The 21,418-nt window shown below is 38.4% G+C and overlaps 1 protein-coding gene across 1 annotated transcript in view; it reads left to right on the top strand.

Moving 5' to 3' along the window:
- Positions 1-4,876: 4,876 nt before the first annotated feature.
- LOC128645316 (gap junction gamma-1 protein-like) overlaps positions 4,877-21,418 on the top strand; it is a 37,786-nt gene continuing 21,244 nt past the window's right edge. Inside the window, exon 1 of the mRNA XM_053698218.1 lies at positions 4,877-4,988. The gene's annotated coding sequence lies outside the window, so the exon portion shown is untranslated. The remainder of the gene's footprint in view (positions 4,989-21,418) is intronic.

The following is a 21,418-nucleotide window of genomic DNA, read 5'->3' as shown; positions in this document are numbered from 1 at the left end:
GAGCTGGGAGAGAGCGCAAAAGAGAGAGGGGGGAGAGAGAGAGTGCAAAAGAGAGGGGGGAGAGAGAGAGAGCAAAAGAGAGGGGGGAGAGAGAGAGTGCAAAAGAGAGGGGTAGAGAGAGAGAGCAAAAGAGAGGGGGGAAAGAGAGAGCGCAAAAGAGAGGGGGAGAGAGAGAGAGAGCGCAAAAGAGAGGTGGGAGAGAGAGCGCGCAAAAGATAGGGGGGAGAGAGATAACGCAAGAGAGGTGGGAGAGAGAGAGCGCGTGTAAAAGAGAGGGGGAGAAAGAGCAAAGAGAGGGATGGGGAGAGAAACAGAATAAAAGAGAGGGATGGGGAGAGAAACAGAGCAAAAGAGAGGGGAAAGAGAGAGAGCGCAAAAGAGGGGGGGAAAGAGCGTAAAAGAGAGTGGGGAGAGATCGCAAAAGAGAGGGGGGAGAGATCGCAAAAGAGAGGGGGGAGAGAAGCGCAAAAGAGAGGGGGAGAGAGAGAGCACAAAAGAGAGGGAGGAGAGAAAGCACAAAAGAGAGGGGGGGAGAGAGCGCAAAAGAGAGGGGGAGGAGAGCACAAAAGAGAGAGGGGAGAGAGCACAAAAGAGAGGGGGAGAGAGAGCGTAAAAGAGAGGGGGGAGAGAGCGCAAAAGAGAGGGGGGGAGAGAGAGCAAAAGAGAGGGGGAGAGAGAGAGAGCGCAAAAGAGAGGGGGAGAGAGAGAGCACAAAAGAGAGGGAGGAGAGAGAGCGCGCAAAAGAGTGGGGGAGAGAGATAACGCAAGAGAGGTGGGAGAGAGAGAGAGCGTGTAAAAGAGAGGGGAGAAAGAGCAAAGAGAAGGATGGGGAGAGAAACAGAGCAAAAGAGAGGGATGGGGAGAGAAACAGAGCAAAAGAGAGGGATGGGGAGAGAGAGAGAGCGCAAAAGAGAGGGGAAAGAGAGAGAGAGCGCAAAAGAGAGGGGGAGAGAGCGCAAAAGAGGGGGGAGAGAGCGTAAAAGAAAGTGGGGAGGGATCGCAAAAGAGAGGGGGGAGAGATCGCAAAAGAGAGGGGGGAGAGAGAGCGCAAAAGAGAGGGGGAAAGAGAGAGCGCAAAAGAAAGGGAGGAGAGAGCGCAAAAGAGAGGGGGAGAGAGCGCAAAAGAGAGGGGGAGGAGAGCACAAAAGAGAGAGGGGAGAGAGCACAAAAGAGAGGGAGAGAGAGAGCGTAAAAGAGAGGGGGAGAGAGCGCAAAAGAGAGGGGGAGAGAGAGCAAAAGAGAGGGGGAGAGAGAGCAAAAGAGAGGGGGGAGAGAGCAAAAGAGAGGGGGAGAGAGAGAGCACAAAAGAGAGGGAGGAGAGAGTGTGTGCAAAAGAGTGGGGGAGAGATTGCAAAAGAGAGGAAGAGAGAGAGCGCAAAAGAGAGGGGGAGGAGAGCGCAAAAAAGAGAGAGGGGAGAGAGCGCAAAAGAGAGGGGGGAGAGAGCATAAAAGAGAGGGGGGAGAGAGCATAAAAGAGAGGGGGGAGAGAGCGCAAAAGAGAGGGGGAGAGAGCATAAAAGAGAGGAGGGGAGAGAGCATAAAAGAGAGGGGGGAGAGAGCATAAAAGAGAGGGAGGAGAGAGCGCAAAAGAGAGGGGGGGAGAGAGAGCAAAAGAGAGGGGGAGGAGAGCACAAAAGAGAGAGGGGAGAGAGCAAAAAAGAGAGGGGGAGAGAGAGCGTAAAAGAGAGGGGGGAGAGAGAGCAAAAGAGAGGGGGAGAGAGAGAGAGCACGCAAAAGAGAGGGGGAGAGAAAGCAAAAGAGGGGGGGAGAGAGAGCACAAAAGAGAGGGAGGAGAGAGAGTGTGCAAAAGAGTGGGGGAGAGATCGCAAAAGAGAGGAAGAGAGAGAGCGCAAAAGAGAGGGGGAGGAGAGCGCAAAAGAGAGAGGGGAGAGAGCATAAAAGAGAGGGGGGAGAGAGCATAAAAGAGAGGGGGAGAGAGCGCAAAAGAGAGGGGGAGAGAGCGCAAAAGAGAGGGGGGAGAGAGAGCAAAAGAGAGGGGGAGAGAGAGAGAGAGAGAGCAAAAGAGGGGGGGAGAGAAAGCACAAGAGAGGGGGGAGAGGGAGCAAAAAGAGAGGGGAAAGAGCAAAAGAGAGGGGAGAGAGAGCAAAAGAGAGGGGGGGATAGAAAGAGCATAAGAGAGGTGGAGCGAGAGAGCGCAAAAGAAAGGGGGAGAGCGCACAAAAGGGGGGGGGGAGAGAGAGCAAAAGTGAGGGGGAGGGAGAGAGCGCAAGGGGTGGGACCGCTGTACTGCAAAAAATGGTCCATGTGAACGGACTTTAGGACTAGTAAAAATATATTTAGCTAAATAGAACAGTACTTTTAAACTAGAATGTACATGTAAAGGTATATTCTAACCCCCCCCCCCCATAAAGATTACCAAGATTAAATAGTGGTGGTGGGGTCTAAAATAAACACCTTACCTTGCTTTTGAAATCTTTGTTTCTTCTTTTGAAAGCAATGAAGGCAGGGATGCTTCCTGTACTTTTCAGTAAATTCTAAGGCTCAATCAAATCTAATATGATTGTTTTCACTTGTGATAGGCTGGGCATGTGCCTTCAGCCAATCAGGAGCTAATACTGCCATAATTCACATAAGCAACTGTTTCCTGTTTTAGCCAGTACCCCCCCCCCCCCCCCTGCAGGTATAAATGCAAAAAGTCCCCAACTGCAACACATAAATATTATTATGTTAAAAAATAAGTGCCAATTATGCATAGCCAAGAATTTGACAAATGTGTATCAGTTTTCATAAATGTATTTTTAAATTCAGTTTTACTGAATGCAAATTTAGCAAATCTTTAGAAATATTAATGCAACTCATAATAAAGAAAGCAACTTATACAGATGCACAAACAACAAATATATATATATATATATATATATATATATATATATATATATATATACATACACTGTATATATATTATGTCACATTACCAACAAATGAATGAGGGAAGTAATAGTCATGTTGCCACATTTCTGCATTTGACTTCATCACATACACAGTACAGCTCAGGGTCATTTTATCGTGGCATACTAGGGTATAGAACGCTTTAACTGGCACATTTCACCATGACATAATTTCCTTGAGACAGTTTACTGTGGTCCTATATCTGGCCCAACTTTGTGACACCTTTTCACAGTACACTTTCCCTATGACACACTTTATATCAGCGTTTCTCATCTCCTGTCCTCAAATGTCACTACTAGCCAGATTCTAAGGCTTGCCCTCCCTGTGCACAGGTGAGGCAGCATCTTACCTGCCAGGCAGGGAAATATATAATCTGGCCTGTTAAGGGTGCTTGAGGGTAGAACTGAGAAACACTGATTTCTGTGATACATTGAATGCTTACCATAGCATCATTAAACAAAAAAAGAGACAGTTCCAATGTTGCTCTAAGTACTCCCAGGTGTATACTATATGTACCACAGGTTACAAAGCCAGCACCACCTCATTATTATTTTATACCATGTTGCTTTATGTAATGTAAGTGTGTGTCAGTGCTGGAAACTTACATATATCTTGTACACATCTAGAGTTTCCTGCTCTCCCACAACATAATGACAGTTAGAATCAGTGTCAACTAGAATTAAGTAAACTTTGTCTGAGGCAAAAAATGGGAAAGTGTTAGGGAATATATAAAATAGTGAACTGGGATTACACAGAAGGGATCAAAATGTACAATCTGAGTATTCTGATCATAATTTGAACTGCTTTACTCAATACATCTTATATTTTGGTCCTAGGAAATATTACCCATGTTCTATTGCAGTTGTTAACAATCATTAAATTAGCGCAGAATATAAAAATGGCAAATTGCTGTCATTGGCAGCAAATATAGAGAGGGGGCATCAAGTGAATGGGTATCCAGCTGCTATATTGGCAACCACAATTTTGTGTCTGATATGTAGCGGTTGGAAATCTTCCTGCCCTATATACCCAGTGAAATTTGTGGCTGAGGGTTAGGGTTAGGATAGGCTTTAAGGTTAAGGCTAGGTTAGATCTAGGGTTATGTTTAGGGTTTGGGATAGGGTTGAATCCTTTGGATGTCACAGAGGCCTGTAATACAAGGGGTAGGATTGTACTCTGGCACAATACTGCCTGTGACATTCCAGGGTGGTTACATAATGGTCCTTGCAACATCACTGCTGCAATAGTTTTGCATCCAGGGTATTGCTGATGATAACAGTGAGTGCAGAATCCATAGTATGAAGAAAAACAAAACATAAAACAGTGGGCAAGAAAACAGCAGAGACAGCAAGTATGAGAATTGTGGGCAAGCTCATCCCTTTCTGAGAAGCATTCACACTAAATAGGGTAGATCTGAAATACTGATTTACTGAAATGCTGATATCTCAGCAACTAAAATAATTTATTTTTAAAGATTGGGAGCTGCTTTATTTCATTACACTTTTAGCCATGCAATGCAATGAGGTGCCTATATATCTGTGAAAGAGAAAAAAAAGGAAAGCAAAACACAATGCGCAAAGTAATAAGTAAACATGGAACTTTAATCAAGAGTGACTCTGAGAGAAAGTGAGAAGAAAAGCAGAGGATATAGGCAAAAAAATAGCCAACAAAGTCAAAAAGATGGAAACTGTTCAAAGGAAATATAAAGAAGGAAGTGTGTGTGAAAAAAACTAAACAGCAGAAAGTAGATTAAGAGATAAAAAATATTAAGGAGGGAAGATGTTCGAGGTGGATTAGAAATCAGAGAGTGCAGCAATTTAGCAAAAAGGAGGATGAAGTGGGGGTTGGAACAGGAAGAGATTTGAGAAGAGGAGAAAGTAGACAGGGGAGTACAGGAGGGATGGGGAGGGCCCACTCAGGGCTGGGCGGTGTTGCAGTTGTTGGCTCCCACCCTATTAGTGTTTCATTCCATGACTCCTAGCCACATCCTGCTGCCTGCTCCAGGCACAATAAACTTACAGATCTTCCTGTGTTAGCATTAGGGATCAGGGAAGGTGTTCTGAGCTTTGCTACGCGAGGTAAGAGCTTTCTAAGCTGTCTTGTGGCATTCCAAACTTTGTTACAGAACTTTACTTTTGTCAAGTGCAACTACTTCAGGATTACACCTCTCTCTGTAGTATGGAAAATAGCAAGTTCACTGTGATGTGGCTAAAACTGGTGAGAGAGTTGTGGGAAGTTTATATGTAGAGATGTGCTAGACTATCAAAAGGTATCTGAGGGAAATACTACAGAGAGGATGTGAGAAGTATTACTGACAAAAGGGAATGGACCATGTGCAGTACAATACTGTGTGTTCCTTTTATGTATCTGTTTCTCCTTTGCTTTAGATATGTAAGAGACAATTGCCACTTGACAAATTAAGAGCAAGGGACATACAGCTTATAAATTTTTATTTATGGCTCATAACTTTTTGGAGTATTTTTTTACATAAAGTATTTTACTGACTGTGTTTTACAAATTATACACATTTGTCAACTTTGCTCCAATCTGATATGTACCATATGGTGACTGGACTTTTTTTTTTTGCTAACAGCTATAACCTAGAGAAAATGTTGACATACTACAAGAGTTGGACGTATATTCTTGTTGAGACAAGTTACAGCTGTTTTATTTGTTCACTTTTATCATTCAGCTTTTCTGCGTTAAACCTTTTTAAAGGGATGTTGCAACTTAACTTTTACAACAGAATGATTTTTTTCACAGAAATACTTTTTAGTTTAATTTGCTGTTTTTATATATATATTTTTTTTACAATAAGAAGTGTTTTTTTTACAATAAGAAGTGGTTTTTTTTTACAATAAGTGTTTTTTTTTATTTTTATAATAAGTTGTTTTTTTAAAATACTTAAGAAAATGTTGCCTAAAGGTTAGAGAATTTTCTTAACATTTAAGAGATTTTAATTTATATTAGACATGAGAACTATGTATACTATGTCAATAAAAATGGTGATTCATAATAGAAAGTAAAGGAAAAAGTGATGGTTCATTTTAAACTAAGGGACTCCTGCTGGGAAGGAAAACTGGCACCATAAAAGCTGACTTGTTCCTAGGATATCGTGATGTTTGAGACAGGAGTAGTTAGGGTTTGTAATAGGAATTGACACTCTACATTCCACTGTGTTTTTAAGGGAAATATTGTATTTGGATAGCAAGGAATATTATTTGTTTCTTTATTTTAACATGCTCAACTCACCAGTTTCTTAACCTGCATTTAAAGTTTCTTAAAGGGATATAAAACACATTTTTTTTCTTTCATGTTTAAGATAGAGTGTGTAATTTTAAGTAACTTTCTAATTTACTCATATTATCAATTGTACTTCGTTCTCTTGGTATCTTGATTTAAAAGAAGCAGAAATGTAAGCTTAGCAGTCAGCACATTTTTAGTTAAGGACCTTGTTAGCGCTTGCTGATTGGTCGCAAAATATAGCCACCAATTATCAAAGGCTACCCAGTGTGCTGAGACAAAAATTGTCCCGCTCCTAAGCTTACATTCCTGCTTTTTAAAATAAAGATACCAAGAGAATGAAGAAAAAATTCTAATTTACTATTATAAAGTTGGTTAAAAGTGCATGCTCTATCTGAATCATATCCCTTTAACCTGCTATTAGAGCTTGTGGTATTGATGAATCGGACATGCTAGTAAATTTTAGATGTCATGTTATTGAGTATGGCTGGTGATAAAATAGAAATGTTTGTGTGTATGATATTTTGTATGGTTTGGATTTAATTGTAGCAAATGGAACAAATTTGTTTTACTTGAAAACATAGCTACTACAGATTGCAAAACATAACTGTTACTAAGCATGACATTGGGGCTTATTTCTACCCAGCTATTCTCTTTTTAGCAATTCCTTTGCATTAAAGAGAAATACAGAATGAGAGTTTATACTGAAAGGGGTTTGTTTTTATAGTCTATGCTGTGTCACAAAAAGGGTGATTTTTTTTAATTGCTGTCCCTTTAATGCTATAATTAGGTTTTATTTCTAAAAACTCTAATATACTCTGAAGTGCTGTACATGGGATGATAAAGATTACATACCAATAATTGTGAAAACTGTAGCAGCAATTATAACTGTAAATAATTACACGTGAACAGTATTCTTTGTTGTCAATTTAAACTTTGTGATTTTTTTTAATTTGTGTTTTATTCTGTATAATTTAAGAAGGGTCTGATCATATATTTTGTAATGCTATAAACAAAATTATCCCAATAATGCAATATTATTTAAAGGGACATTGTACTCCTTTTTTTCTGTTTTATCTAAATGTATTACAGCGTTTTACATTTTTTTTTTTTAAAGATAGAACCTTTTTAAAGGGATGTTGCAACTTAACTTTTACAACAGAATGATTTTTTCACAGAAATTTTTAGTTTAATTTTGTGATTTTTTTTATTCTGTATAATTTAAGAAGGGTCTGATCATATATTTTGTAATGCTATAAACAAAATTATCCCAATAATGCAATATTATTTAAAGGGACCTTTTTTAAAGATAGATGCTGAATAAATAAACATTTTCTCTGTGGGCTATCAGCCAATAAGCATTAGAGTCCTGGAACCCATTTGTTAGCTGTTGATCTTTGTTATACATGATATATAACTTTGCACTATGGTTCCTTTGATTATGTGTCCACAATAAAAATGAGTGGCTTTTCTTGAATAACATGTCTTCCAAAACTTCAATCAGATAGCAACAGATTAGGATAAATATTGTTAACATGTATTTTCTGCAAGCAATTATATTAAAATGTCATATAGTTCATTTGGAAAATAGAAGTATTATGGTAACAGATGATTTAATGCAGCAATATTATTCATTAAAACAGCTTTACATAAAATAGTAAAATAAAGTCATATGATGGTTGTAAACCAGTACTGGCTAACATGCAATAAGATGATATATCATATTTCATCTTGTTAAGAAATCCCTGGTCTTTGCTTGTCATTCTGTCGGTTGTTTGCCCGCGCTAGGTCTCATTTCCCTCTCTGTAGTGCAGGTTTTGTATTTCAGGTTTGGAGGCCTCAGGAAGTGACATTGGGGTAGGAAAGGGGGGCAGGAAGGGAAATCTTGTGTTTAGAAGAGGTGGGGTTTGGAAAATTGGTGAATAGTGGGTGGAATTAATATGAAAAAGGGGAAGGCAACACAAACTAATGTGTGGAGACTGTGATGACAAAAGGGATAGAGTCAGTATAGAATTACAGAATTAGAGTTATTTATTTCCAGTCCAGGGCAAACATTCTGTGAGTGTGGTGTATGTTGAAAGTATGGCTTCTCTAAAAGTATTCTCTGAACTTCCTGCAATTTTCTGTTGATTTTACCATAAAATGGGTCTAGAGGTTCTTAACTCTTCCCCAACCAAATACTTGAACTTACAGCTGCCATTAAGTGTTGGTTTTTAAATTGTCAATAGAGGTTGGTAGAGATTTTCATTATTTGTTCAACCTACATAGAGTATAAAAATTTGAATTAGATTCCAAATAGTTTGCCAATTTACATTTATTATTGAAAACAATTTTATTATACACAAATAAAGTGATACCTTTATGTGTATAAACAAGGAATGCAAGCAACTTAGCACAGTGTTTTAGGAAAAAAAACTCTAGTTAAATCACGTTCCTATTGATATCTAAAAAATATAAATATTATGATCAGTTATTTGTAGAGCGCCAACAGATTCCGCAGATTTTATTTTTAAAACAATGATTATCTGGGTCACAAAATGATGAGTTTATTAAAGATATTGGTTTAAATGATGGCTGCTCATTAGGTTACGATGAATTAGTATGGTATGAAGATTATTGAGAATGCAATTAACAGAAGAAATGGATGAATAAAAATTAGCTGTAAATAGGGGGAGAAATGTGGAGTCTGGACCACTCACTCCCTTTAGAGCCAAATTGTCCTCACGTGACACCTCCCCCTTGGCCCGGGTTGCCCTGGTCACGTGACAGACCACGCTGTCTTTGTCTGAATAAGAAACAGGCGCGTATGGTGCTCACTTATACCGGCGAGGAGGAGAACTACAGAGGTGCGTGGGACGAGTTGTCCCGGTTTAAAAGTAATTATAGATTGAATCTTCCTAATGTCTTTGTAGTTTTAGATTGTTTAGTGCCTTATGATTAAACCCGTCATCTGTCCGCACTTGATGCACACTTTTTCAGTTTCAAAGTTGTTTGAATGCTCTGGCTGACTACAGCGATGTGTGGTGTTGCAAAGACTTGAACGCAGCATCACTCGATCTTGTGACAGCTATGTTTGTAATGTTTTGTGCGTGTTGTACTCTTATTTTATTGTATCGGGAATTCATACAAATCAGCGGTCCTGTGTAATTATTTTGCTCGTCTACAGTTAATTTGTCAAATGTTTGAGATTGTGTGTGTGTGTATATATGTCTGTTTGTATGTATGTGTGTGTGTATATATATATATATGTATATACCATATGTTAAGACACATGGTTGGTTATTATTATTTAGACATGTTTTGAACCATTCAAGTGTAAAAATAAAATGTGGAATTTCCTTAGAGGTGATGGACTTCCTAACAGAGCTTGGGTTACAGATAAATATTTTATAAACCTTAAAGGGGCATTAACACAAATAAGTCATTGATAGAATGATGTATTCATAGTAAAGATTAGCCTGAGAATAATATAGACATATATTAGTTGTTTAAATATTGAAAACATAAGGGTAAACCAGTGGGCACCTCCATATTGTAACTTAAGTTTCTTTTTTGCTAAGACCCTTTAGGGACCGTTATAAATGGCTTATTAGAGTGTGCAACCAATGACTGTGGATTACAGCTGTGTCTGCACTTCCACTTTTAACAGAATTTTGGGAATCCCATAACATTCCGAATGAAATTACAGAAAATGGAAACAAAATAAATAATGAAAGTATATTGCAAAGTTGTTTTACTACAACTAATTAAACATTTTATATTAATATCTCCATTTTATGAGCTGTATAAAAATGTATGCTATGAAATAAATGTTTCCTTAAAATGTTCAGCGGCACATGTCCTGATTTATAAAAGTTTGCAGGGTACTCACTATTTTGAGTTGTAGTCATTCTAAAGCACATTTTCATTTCTGCTTTTCCTGGGCCACCAAAAATTCACACTGTTCTGGTTTTTTTTTTTCTATGGGGGCTGCAAAAACATACAGATGGCTGCATCATGCATGTAGTATTTTATTAAACAAATTCCCTTTTCTTAGCATTTGTTAAACCATTCAGATAGGGGGGGGGGGGGGTCTACCTCTTAGCAGGCCTATCTGGAAAATATATATATATTCTCCAGACAAACACACTGCAGTGAAGTATCTTTTCTTTTATACAACTTTTTTTTTTGCATTTCTTTATATTAGGCTTCAATTTCCTCACTCTTTTTCTGGTTGCCCGTGGCAGTAGATGTGTTTAATGACAAACAACCGCCTCCTTCTGTGACATGGCCTTTTTTTTTTTTACAATGCTGTTTAGCTTTTTAATTGTATAAAGGCGTCTTGTGTGTTTAATGCTTGGCATGGCTGACTTGCTACTGGTTTCTTGTAGATGTGAATTTTTTTTTTTTACTTGATCATATCATGGATTGCAAGCTCTTTGGTTCAAAGTTTCTGCATTTACCAGTTATAAGGGTTGTCATATCTTGATATAGTCTTTATGAATATGGGCTTTGTATTTGTAAGTCTGCCTCGAAAACCTTCCCAGATGTCACCTATCACCTCCCCTCCCCCTCTAGTCTACAGGAACATTCTTGCCCCTTTGTTCATGTCTCTCTTCAACTGGTAAAATGTTATGCCTAGGGCTACTAAAATATTCAGCCCATGTTTAGGCTCCTAACAACATTTAACATGTAAATCTACAGTTTCTACCTCCTCATTCTGATTACACATATAATTGTTATTTAATTGTACCTTTTAATTATTTGCTTGCTAAAGTTTAAGCAAACTCATTAACCAAGTGAACTAAAGACATTAGTTAATTGTTTCTGCTCATGCATTCACAAAGGTTTTTCTTCTCTCAGCCTGTTGGTCAGCTGTGCTATGGAAATTGAACTTCAGATAAAGAATTAAGATGTTTGTTTAACATTTTAGTGATATGGCTCACTGGGTTTTGTGTTGAAAATAAATGACCTCTGGATCCTGACTGAAGTGTATATATAGATGTTAATATTTTGAGCCCCTGCTTATATCTAAGATTGGGGCTGCCTGAGTTTGTAGACTTGTTTTGAATAGGTTAGACACATAGGATGTAAACATTCATAATGTATTCTGTATATTTATAGAAGTTTTTCAGATATTTTTATGCAGTCTGTTTAGTGTTTACATGGTAATTATAGACTGTTCTTAAAGGATTTTCATCACCTCTGGCATTTTACAGCTGTTTTCACACTCTTCCGGTGCCTCTTTCAATTGTTAATGTATCCTAGGTGGTCTGCTAGCCTGTGTATGAAGGTTTGGAGCATTGGCTTTTATGCAAACCAATTAAGAAATCTGGTCAGGGAAACTAAGCTAATGGCTTATCTGTCAGTTATTGCAGTCAGAATTAATCTAAATATTTTAAGATGATTCTGGTTAGAGCAAATTTGTGTTGTCATTGTAGGAGACACTTAAAGGGACAGTCTAGTCAATAGTAAACTTTCATGATTTATATAGGGCATGCAATATTAAATAACTTTCCAATTTTACTTTTATCAACTTTTCTTTGTTCTCTTGGTATTCTTTGTTGAAAGCCAAATGTAGGAAGGCTCGTATGCTATATTCTAAGCCCTTGAAGGCTGCCTCTTATCTGAATGCATTTGATAGTTTTTCGCAGCTAGAAGGTATTAGTTCATGTGTGTCATTTTTGGTGTTATATGTATGTCAGTGTATTTCAACAGTTTTTCACAGCTAGACGGCACTAGTTTGTGTGTCATATAGATAACGTTGTGCTCACTCCCGTGGAGTTATTTGAGTGAGCACTGATTGAATAAAGTGCAAGTCTGTCAAAAGAACTGAAATTAGGAGGCTTAGATACAAGGTAATTACAGAGGCACAAATTATATTAATATAAGTGCTGGTTATGCAAAACTGGGGAATGGGTAATAAAGGCATTATCTTTCTTTTTAAACAATAAACATTCTGGAGTAGACTTTTAATAATGCTTACTAATTGTACAGCGCTTTTCTGTGTGTGCGCTCAAATGTCAATAAGGGTCTGTGAGCCCTCAGCCCAGTCATTGCTGTCTGTTGCAATGTAAGTGAAAGTGCAGTGATGTATGTGAAACCTTATTCCCAAGAAGAGGGTATTACAGTCAGTAGCACCTTTTGCCAAACAGCTGTTTGTGAAGCTATTCAGAGCCTCTTTGATTAGATAAAATCTATTTGCTTTTATCAGTGATTTATTTGTTTAACAAACAAAATCCTTTAACCATTTGCTAGCCAGTAAAACATATTTAAAGGGACACTGTACCCAAATTTTTTCTTTTGTGATTCAGATAGAGCCTGCAATTTTAAGCAACTTTCTAATTTACTTCGATTATCAATTTTTCTTCGTTCTCTTGATATCTTTATTTGAAAAAGAAGGCATCTAAGCTGAGGAGCAAGCAAATTTGTGGTTCAGAACCATGGACAGCAATTGTTTATTGGTGCTGCCCAATCAGCAAGGACAACCCAGGTTGTTCACCAAAAATGGGCCGGCATCTAAACTTAAATTCTTGCTTTTCAAATAAACATACCAAGAGAATGAAGAACATTTGATAATAGGAGTACATTAGAAAGTTGCTTCAAATTGCATGCTCTATCTGAATCACAAAAGAAAAATTTTGGGTACAGTGTCCCTTTAACTCAATTGATTGACACATCTCACACTAAGCAGTTATTAAAACCTTTGAATTGTTTACCTGGTTCCTGGTCTGATCTCTTATTTGTTCATGGCACATCCTGTTCCTCTGAGTTCAATGTGTAGGGAACTGAAGGTGATTACAGGAAGGTATAGGAGAGTACTGGGCATTGGTACTGCATAGGCAGCAGTTTAGCAGGGAAATAAAAGCAGGTATTCTGATGCATTCACCAAAATAGGGCTTAGGCACATTTACTGTGTGCGTAGCTGCTATTGCACCTGGTATTTGCCACACTAATGTATTAAAGGGACACTGAACCCAATTTTTTTTCTATTGTGATTCAGATAGAGCATGCAATTTTAAGCAACATTCTAATTTACTCCTATTATCAAATTCTTTTCATTCTCTTGGTATCTTTATTTGAAATGTAAGTTTAGATGCCGGCCCATTTTTGTTGAACACACTGTGTTCTTGCTGATTGGTGGGTAAATTCACCTACCAATAAACAAGTGCTTTCCATGGTCCTGAACCAGAAAAATAGCTTAGATGCCTTCTTCTTTTTTTAAATAATGAAAGCAAGAGAAAGAAGAAAATTTGATAATAGGAGTAAATTAGAAAGTTGTTTAAAATTGCATGCTCTATCTGAATCACAAAAGAAAAAAAAATTGGGTTCAGTGTTCTTTTAATTACTAAAACAGACCCTAGCACCCCAAAATAAAAACTACACTTGACCCCTCTTTTGAAATAATAGAGGAGAGGTCACATGTCCAAGTGGCATCAACTGATGCATATAGAAGCTTGAACTCTTATATGAAAACCATACTCTTGCTCTTTTAAATGAGTGGTCATGTGTCTGTCCAGCTGCCTGGTGATATCCTTAACCAAAACAAATACCCCAAAATATTTAATATTTTATAGATGTGCCAGGCATGAGAAACATCTCTGTCCAAAACGTTGCCATGTCTGTCTAGTTTGCAATAAAGTAAATAAAAATAATTTTTGGAGAACTGCAGCTTTTTTCCTATTTATCGTGTGTGTCTCTGCACATCTTCTGTCTCCTGGATTCCAGCATAATTCATAGCAAGACGAGCACGAACAGGTATTGACATCACTGTGTTATTTTAGTAATAAATACATGAATATTTCAGTAGTCTCTGTTGCCTTCATCAAATAGGACTTTATTAAACCCATACATTTATAAATGTTGTAAATAAAATTAAAAAAAAAAAAGACGCAAAGCTGTTTTACCACATCTATTCCCAGAATCTGTGACCTCATCCAAAACTCGTCCTATTGAAGATGTGATGTTTTCAGTTGCTATAACAGCCAGTAATCAAAATAATTGAGCAACACGAATGTATTGACAAACAGTACTTGTGGGTGTTCACTAGACGATAAGTGTGTAGTATGCAAACTTGCATTCAAACCTACTAGGCAAAATTCAATCCAGAAAGCTAACTAGTGCTTTAATAACCCCCCTATCTCTATTAAAGTGAAAGTCAAACCTAGCGTTTGTGAAATGCTAGGATTGACCATTCGAACAAATGACGGGGACTTTCGTTCATGAAGTATAAAATACTTCATGCTGAAAGCTCCTTTATGTGTTTCAAGAGTTTGCCATACTGAGCTGCTCAGACAGCCAACGGCAGAACTCTGTTTTGCTTAGAGGTGATGTTTCCACCTCTTAGCAAATAGCGTGCGGGAAATACAGGCCAAGTCAGATTTCCCGCATTGCTATTGGCTAAGAGGTGAAAACGTCATCTCAAGCAAAATGGCATTCTGCCGTGGGCTGCCTGAGCAGCTCAATGCAGTGAACGCTTGAAACAAATAAAGCAGCTTTCTGCATTAAAGTGATAGTAAACTTTGACCTTCATTATTGATTACTCATTAATCTTTTAATCCAGTATTACAGTCGCTAACTTTATTTTAATATATTCTTATTTGATTTGAAAAAGCGTACCCTTTTGTATACTTCCTCCGCCCACCCGCTCATTTCCTGCTTGATCTCCTATACATGTAAGAGCGGTCCCACCCGCTCTTACGTGTACATCCTTGCACGTTCATATTAAGCGTTGTGTATATTGCGCATGCGTAAACAGTATATTGCGCATATGTAAAAAAAATATGGAATAAGCAATTCGCAAATTGCGGCTCCGAAGATAATGTGCATGTGTGTCCCATGAACGCGCTTAGATCGAGACTGAGAATTCTTTGGGACACGCATGCGCATTATCAATTGTGGGCGTAAAAGGAGTTGCTTGGGACGCCAGTGGGGGACCAATGGAAATGAGACGATATTCGTCATCACTACATACTTTTTTATTATATATCTCTCTATCTCTCTCTATCTATATATCTCTCTATCCATCCAGGCGGAGGAACGGCAGCATAGGATTGAGATTTAAAAGATACTTTAGGGTGAAATATAGTAAGGATTTAAAAAATGATTCAATTAAAGTTATACTAATTTTAGCTCTTTGCGACTCTGCATAGTGGTATATGAAAGTTTACTTTTCATTTAAGTATTTTATACTTCATGAATGAAAGTCCCCTTTATTTATTCCAATGGTCAATGCTAGTGTTTCACAAACGCTAGGATTGATGTTCCATAGCACTCAAAAACACAAGCTAAAATATAATTCTCTACAAGAAGTAAATAAAGGTCAGATACAAAGCAAAAGGGTCTGATCCTAATTGCCTAAGTAGTGACCACAGGGACAAATGGACACTTGGACACATAGAAAGAAAAAGAGCAGTTATGACCCTTGCAACATTCCCTCAACATCTATGCTAAAGGGCATTGTATTGGGTGGCCATCTGCCTGGTATTGGTGCGTTCACCAGATGTACTTGCATGGGCACTGATTGGTAGATATGCACAATTCCTGTATATTCAGTCATTAATTAGATTACACTTTATATGCAACTACAATGAGTTTATTTTTAAAAGACACTAAAGGGCCATAAAACTGCAAAAAGAAAATGTTGTATTGTGCAAGCATTGGTACAATACTAAAATGTATGTTTAACCATCTTGCCGGTGTTACTACAGAGCTGCAGTGCACTACTGGGAACTAGCTGAACACATCTGATTGGCGAATGGCAAGAGACCTGTTTCTGTAGCCAATCACCAGCTATGTCCCAGCACTGCATTGCTGCTCTGAATCTCACTTTAACAATTAGTTTAATCTTTGTATGGGTTAAACGTACAGAACATTTAAAAAGTAGCATTTTCTCTGTTCACTTTAATGTCCCTTTAAAATAATAAGAGGATTTTTGTTGTTGCTTTTTTTTATTGTGTATTCTGGCCAATCAAATATTAGGTCACTGGTATATATGTTTTTTTTTTTTTATCTCTGATCTATCTCACACACACAATGAATGGCCCTGGCCAGATGAGTGGGCCCTCTGTGTTTGAAAGCACTGCTAGATGTGTTTAGGTTCTCTGTACTAAATTGTCCCAGGTGTGTCTTTTGATATGAATGAGTTATGAGTTATTGGAGTGGTCGGTATGAGGTCATGGGGTCAAATGGTGAGCTACCCACTAATGACTTAAATAATGTTCTGAAATAGCCCCTCTGAATCATCACTCGGTTTGAGCTAATAGTATGTAAGTGTATCAGGGGATATAGTAAAGGGCAGTAGTTGTCATGTTTTAATTTCCCTGTGAAGAGGGATGCAGTTTGATTTTTCTAAGTTTCCCCAAATATTCAGAAGGTACTTGTAATAACAGCCCATAAAATCAAATTATAGTGGTAGCATATAAAACTCACAGCACCATCAAGTGGTAATTATACCATACTGCACAATATATTTAAGTTGAGCAATTCAGGAATTGGCTATAAATGTAAAAACATGGGTGTAAATAAGCAAATTTGGTGGGTTGATGATATGTTCTAGAATAGTTTGCCAGCATTAAGAAAAGTTGCCTTTAACATTTGAACAGATTGTGCTGTGAAGGTGGTTGAATAGTGTTTGCAAGCCTGCAAGGCATATATAAGGTAACTGTCTGTGCTTATGTATTATTGTAAGTCCAGGGGCATTTTGTTATGTAGTACTGGAAATTGAGGTTTCTTGTAAGGCAATGTTCAATGTAAATAAACACGAATTGTTATGCTTGTGTGAAACTGTATTGCATAAGTGGGTCTGCTGTCCCAATTTAGGAAAACAGAGCCTGCTTCTTTAGCCTCTCCTCTACCTCAGAGGTAGCGAGATAAACCACTCCAGCACTTGCTTGTTCTGAGTGATTGACATACCCTGCTCTCAGGCAGTTGTTTGTGCAAGAGAAGTGGGCAGGATTGCGCAAGAGAGCTGTTGTGCAATTTTGCATCGCAAGTGGGGATTACAGGCGGGGGATTCTTTACTTTAGAATTGCAATATTGACACATTTTTCTTGAAGCAGCAATAATTTTGTTTATACTAATAACCTTTCACATTATTCCTGTGTTGTGGGTATCAATGTTCTTACAGTCTTTGCACCTGTATTTTTTAATTTCTGCATTTAAGTCTTGCATGGCAGACAAATACAGGTGGATGTGGTCGACATATCAATAGTGAGGAGCATATAAATAAAAGGAGTTTTTTATGTCCATTTTAATATGCAAGGCTACAGTGATAATGTGCTCACACTGTTACTTTAAAGGGAGACTAAAGTTAAAATACATTTTCACGATTCAGATAGCGTACAAAATTTTAAAAAACTTTTACCATTTTCAAATTTGCTTTTTTTTTTTCTCTTGGTATCCTTTGTTGTAGAAAAAAAGCTAGGTAGGCTTAGGCGCTCAGGAACTTGTACGTGTCTTTAGAACTCTATTGCTGCAGTGTGTTAAAGTTTTTAAAGTTAGATCAGTTATGTTTGTCTTTAGTGTCCCTTCAAATAAACATCACCTGAGTGTATGCACTTTCTCATTAACTTAACACCATGTTTTTTCAATGGCCAAACTACCAGTTATAAGCTTGTAACAGTCGTTTTGTGAGGAAAACTTTGCATTACTTTGACGTATCTTATCACGTCTACCAATCCCTACATTCCGCTACATATAGCCACCAATCAGGAAGCACTGCCCAGGTTCTGAACCGAAAACAGTCCGGCTCCTAAGCTTAAAATTCTACTTTTCTAATAGTTTCTAAGAGAATGAAGAAAATTTGATAAATAGGAGTAAATTAGAAAGTTGCTTAAAATTGAATGCTCTATCTGAATCGCGAAAGAAAAAAATGTGGGTTTCATATCCCTTTAAGGACAGATATGTATTGGGGTTAGTCTCAAGTATGCATTGTGCATTTACATTTCTTAGAATTGAAAAATCCACAATTTTCATATTTAAATTGGACTTATGACTTTATTTTTGTTTACTATGCATAACTAAACATGTTTCATTGCCCTTTTAACTTAGCACTCTAGTAGTGATTACAGACGCATTGTCGTCGGTAGCTTTGATGTGTTCCTGTCCAGCGTTCCTCACATTTGTGTTTTGTGATACACGTGAGCACGATAGTTTCCTGTTGGGAAGCTGCCAGTTCCTATTTTATCTAGTGTCAAAAGCCTTTACTTAAAACAATGAGGGTGTAGTTCTAGCACTGCTCTGCTAAATACAGAAATAAACCACTTCCTTTGGACAGCTGTGTCCAGGAGGGGACTGCAAGGGTCTTCCTTCATATGACATGTGCTTTTGCTGTGCTCATATACCTGCTAATGTGTCTTTCAAGTAACTTGGCACCTGCGTTGTTAGAAAGGAACTGTTGGGTTACATGTAAAGAGGCTGCCGAGGTATTGAACAGTTGCATTTTTACATGTTGCTTCTTTAAATGGCTATAAAAGTCTCTAAAACTAATGAGCAGCTATATAAACTTTTGTAAGTACAAAAGCACTTGTCAAAACGTCCTCTAAACACACTGTTTGAAATGCCCTCTTCCCTCCTTTTTTTCCACACTGCCCATAAAAAAAGCTTGTTCTCATTGATTGTGGTCATCACAACTTCATATTGGTACTTGTAGCAGGTTATGGGACCACTCTAATGTGTGAAGGAGGCAGCTGTGTGCCTTTTGGCATTTCTACATCTAGAGTCAAATGAACTGGTGTAACTATTTAGTCAATACTAGATAAACAGTCAGATTTGTTTAACCTAATTTGCCAATATGTCAGCTCTCTTATTTCCCAGACTACACTGAGAAATTTTAAGTGCTCATTTTGTAAGAAAACAAGTTGTTTGCTGTTGTGTGTGTGTGTGTGTGTTTTTTTTTTTTTTTTTTTTTTTTTTTTACTCAATCGGTTTCTCCAACATTGGTGTGTCCGGTCCACGGCGTCATCCATTACTTGTGGGATATTCTCCTCCCCTACAGTGAAAGGCAAGGAGAGCACACACCAAGAGCTGTCCATATAGCTCCCCCTCTGGCTCCGCCCCCCAGTCATTCTCCTTGCCGCTCTGAACAAGTAGCATCTCCACGGGGATGGTGAGGAGTTTGTGGTGTTAGTTGTAGTTTTTTATTTCTTCTATCAAGAGTTTATTTTAAAATAGTACTGGTATGTACTATTTACTCTGAAACAGAAAGAGATGAAGAGTTCTGTTTTAAAGAGGAGTATGATTTTAGCAGCAGTAACTAAAATCAATTGCTGTTCCCACGCAGGACTGTTAAGCCTACAGAACTTCAGTTGGGGGGAACAGTTTGCAGACTTTTCTGCTCAAGGTATGACTAGCCATTTTTCTAACAAGACTGTGTAATGCTGGAAGGCTGTCATTTTCCCTCATGGGGATCGGTATTATGGGCTATTAACTGGTGGACACTCTTAAGGGCTAAATTGATTGTTTATTTAAGTTTTTATTTAAAGTTTGAAGTGGATTTCACACTTTTATTATTTGGGGAACGTTTTTTATCGCCAGGCATTATTGCGCAGTTTCTTTTAAGTACAGTGCATGCAGATGCATGTGAGAGGGTCTGGTGTCCACTGAAAACGTTCCTAGAAGGCTTGAAATACCCCCCTGGGATAGTTGAAGTCACAACAAAGGCTGTGGCTGGGACTGTAGTGGGGTTAAAATTGCAAACGGCTCCGGTTTCCACATTTTAAGGGTTAACAGCTTGAAAATTGGGGTGCAATACTTTGAATGCATTAAGACACTGTGGTGAAAATTTGGTAAACATTGGATAATTCCTTCATAGTTTTTCACATATTAAGTAATAAAGTGTGCCCTGTTTAACATTTAAAGAGACAGTAACTGTTTTGTTTTAAAACGGTTTTTGTACTTTATTAACCAGTTTAAGCCTGTTTAACATGTCTGTACCTTCAAATAGATCATGTTCTGTATGTATGGAAGCCAATGTGGTTCCCCCTTCAAATATATGTGATAATTGTGCCATAGCGTCCAAACACAGTAAGGACAGTATTGTCACAAATAGTAAGGTTGCCCAGGATGATTCCTCAGATGAAGGAAGTAGAGAGAGTTCTACATCTTCTCCTTCTGTGTCTATACCAGTTATGCCCGCGCAGGCGACCCCTAGTACTTCTAGCGCGCCAATGCTTGTTACTATGCAACAATTGTCGGCAGTAATGGATTACTCCATAGCTAATATTTTATCCAAAATGCCAGCATTTCAGAGAAAGTGCGATTGCTCTGTTTTAAACACTGTAGAGCAGGAGGGCGCTGATGATAATTTTTCTGTCATACCCTCACACCAGTCTGAAGTGGCAGTGAGGGAGGGTTTGTCAGATGGAGAAATTTCTGATACAGGAAGAATTTCTCAGCAGGCAGAACCTGATGTTGTGACATTTAAATTTAAATCAAAGCATCTCCGTGCATTACTTAAGGAGGTGCTATCTACTCTGGATGATTGTGACAATCTGGTCATCCGAGAAAACTTGTGCAAGATGGACAAGCTCCTAGAGGTCCCGGTGCACCCTGATGCCTTTCCGATACCTAAATGGGTGGCGGACATAGTGAATAAGGAGTGGGAGAAGCCAGGCATACCTTTTGTCCCTCCTCCTATATTTAAGAAATTGTTCCCTATGGTCGACCCCAGGAAGGACATATGGCAAACAGTCCCTAAGGTCGAGGGGGCGGTTTCTACACTAGCCAAACGCACGACCATTCCCATTGAGGACAATTGTGCTTTCAAAGATCCTATGGATAAAAAATTGGAGGGTTTGCTTAAAAAGATTCAACCTATATTCGTGCATTATTCCTGTCACTACAGCGGCATGGTTCTGGTTCGAGGAACTGGAAAAGTTGCTCAGTAGCGATACTCCGTATGAGGAAGTCATGGACAGAATTCACGCACTTAAGTTAGCTAATTCCTTTATTTTAGACGCCGCTTTGCAGTTGGCAAGATTAGTGGCGAAAAATTCAGGGTTTGCAATTGTGGCGCGCAGAGCGCTCTGGCTAAAGTCTTGGTCGGCGGATGTATCTTCCAAGACAAAATTGCTTAATATCCCTTTCAAAGGTAAGACCCTTTTTGGGCCAGAATTGAAAGAAATTATTTCAGACATCACTGGGGGAAAGGGCCATGCCCTCCCACAGGATAGGCCTTTCAAGGCTAAGAATAAGTCCAATTTTCGTTCCTTTCGCAATTTCAGGAACGGACCGGCTTCTAACTCGGCAGCCTCTAGACAAGAGGGTAACGCTTCCCAGACTAAAC

This window comes from Bombina bombina, chromosome 1, assembly GCF_027579735.1.
Source record: "Bombina bombina isolate aBomBom1 chromosome 1, aBomBom1.pri, whole genome shotgun sequence".
Classification (NCBI taxonomy): Eukaryota; Metazoa; Chordata; class Amphibia; order Anura; family Bombinatoridae; genus Bombina; species Bombina bombina.
This window is presented reverse-complemented; position numbering and strand designations above follow the sequence as displayed.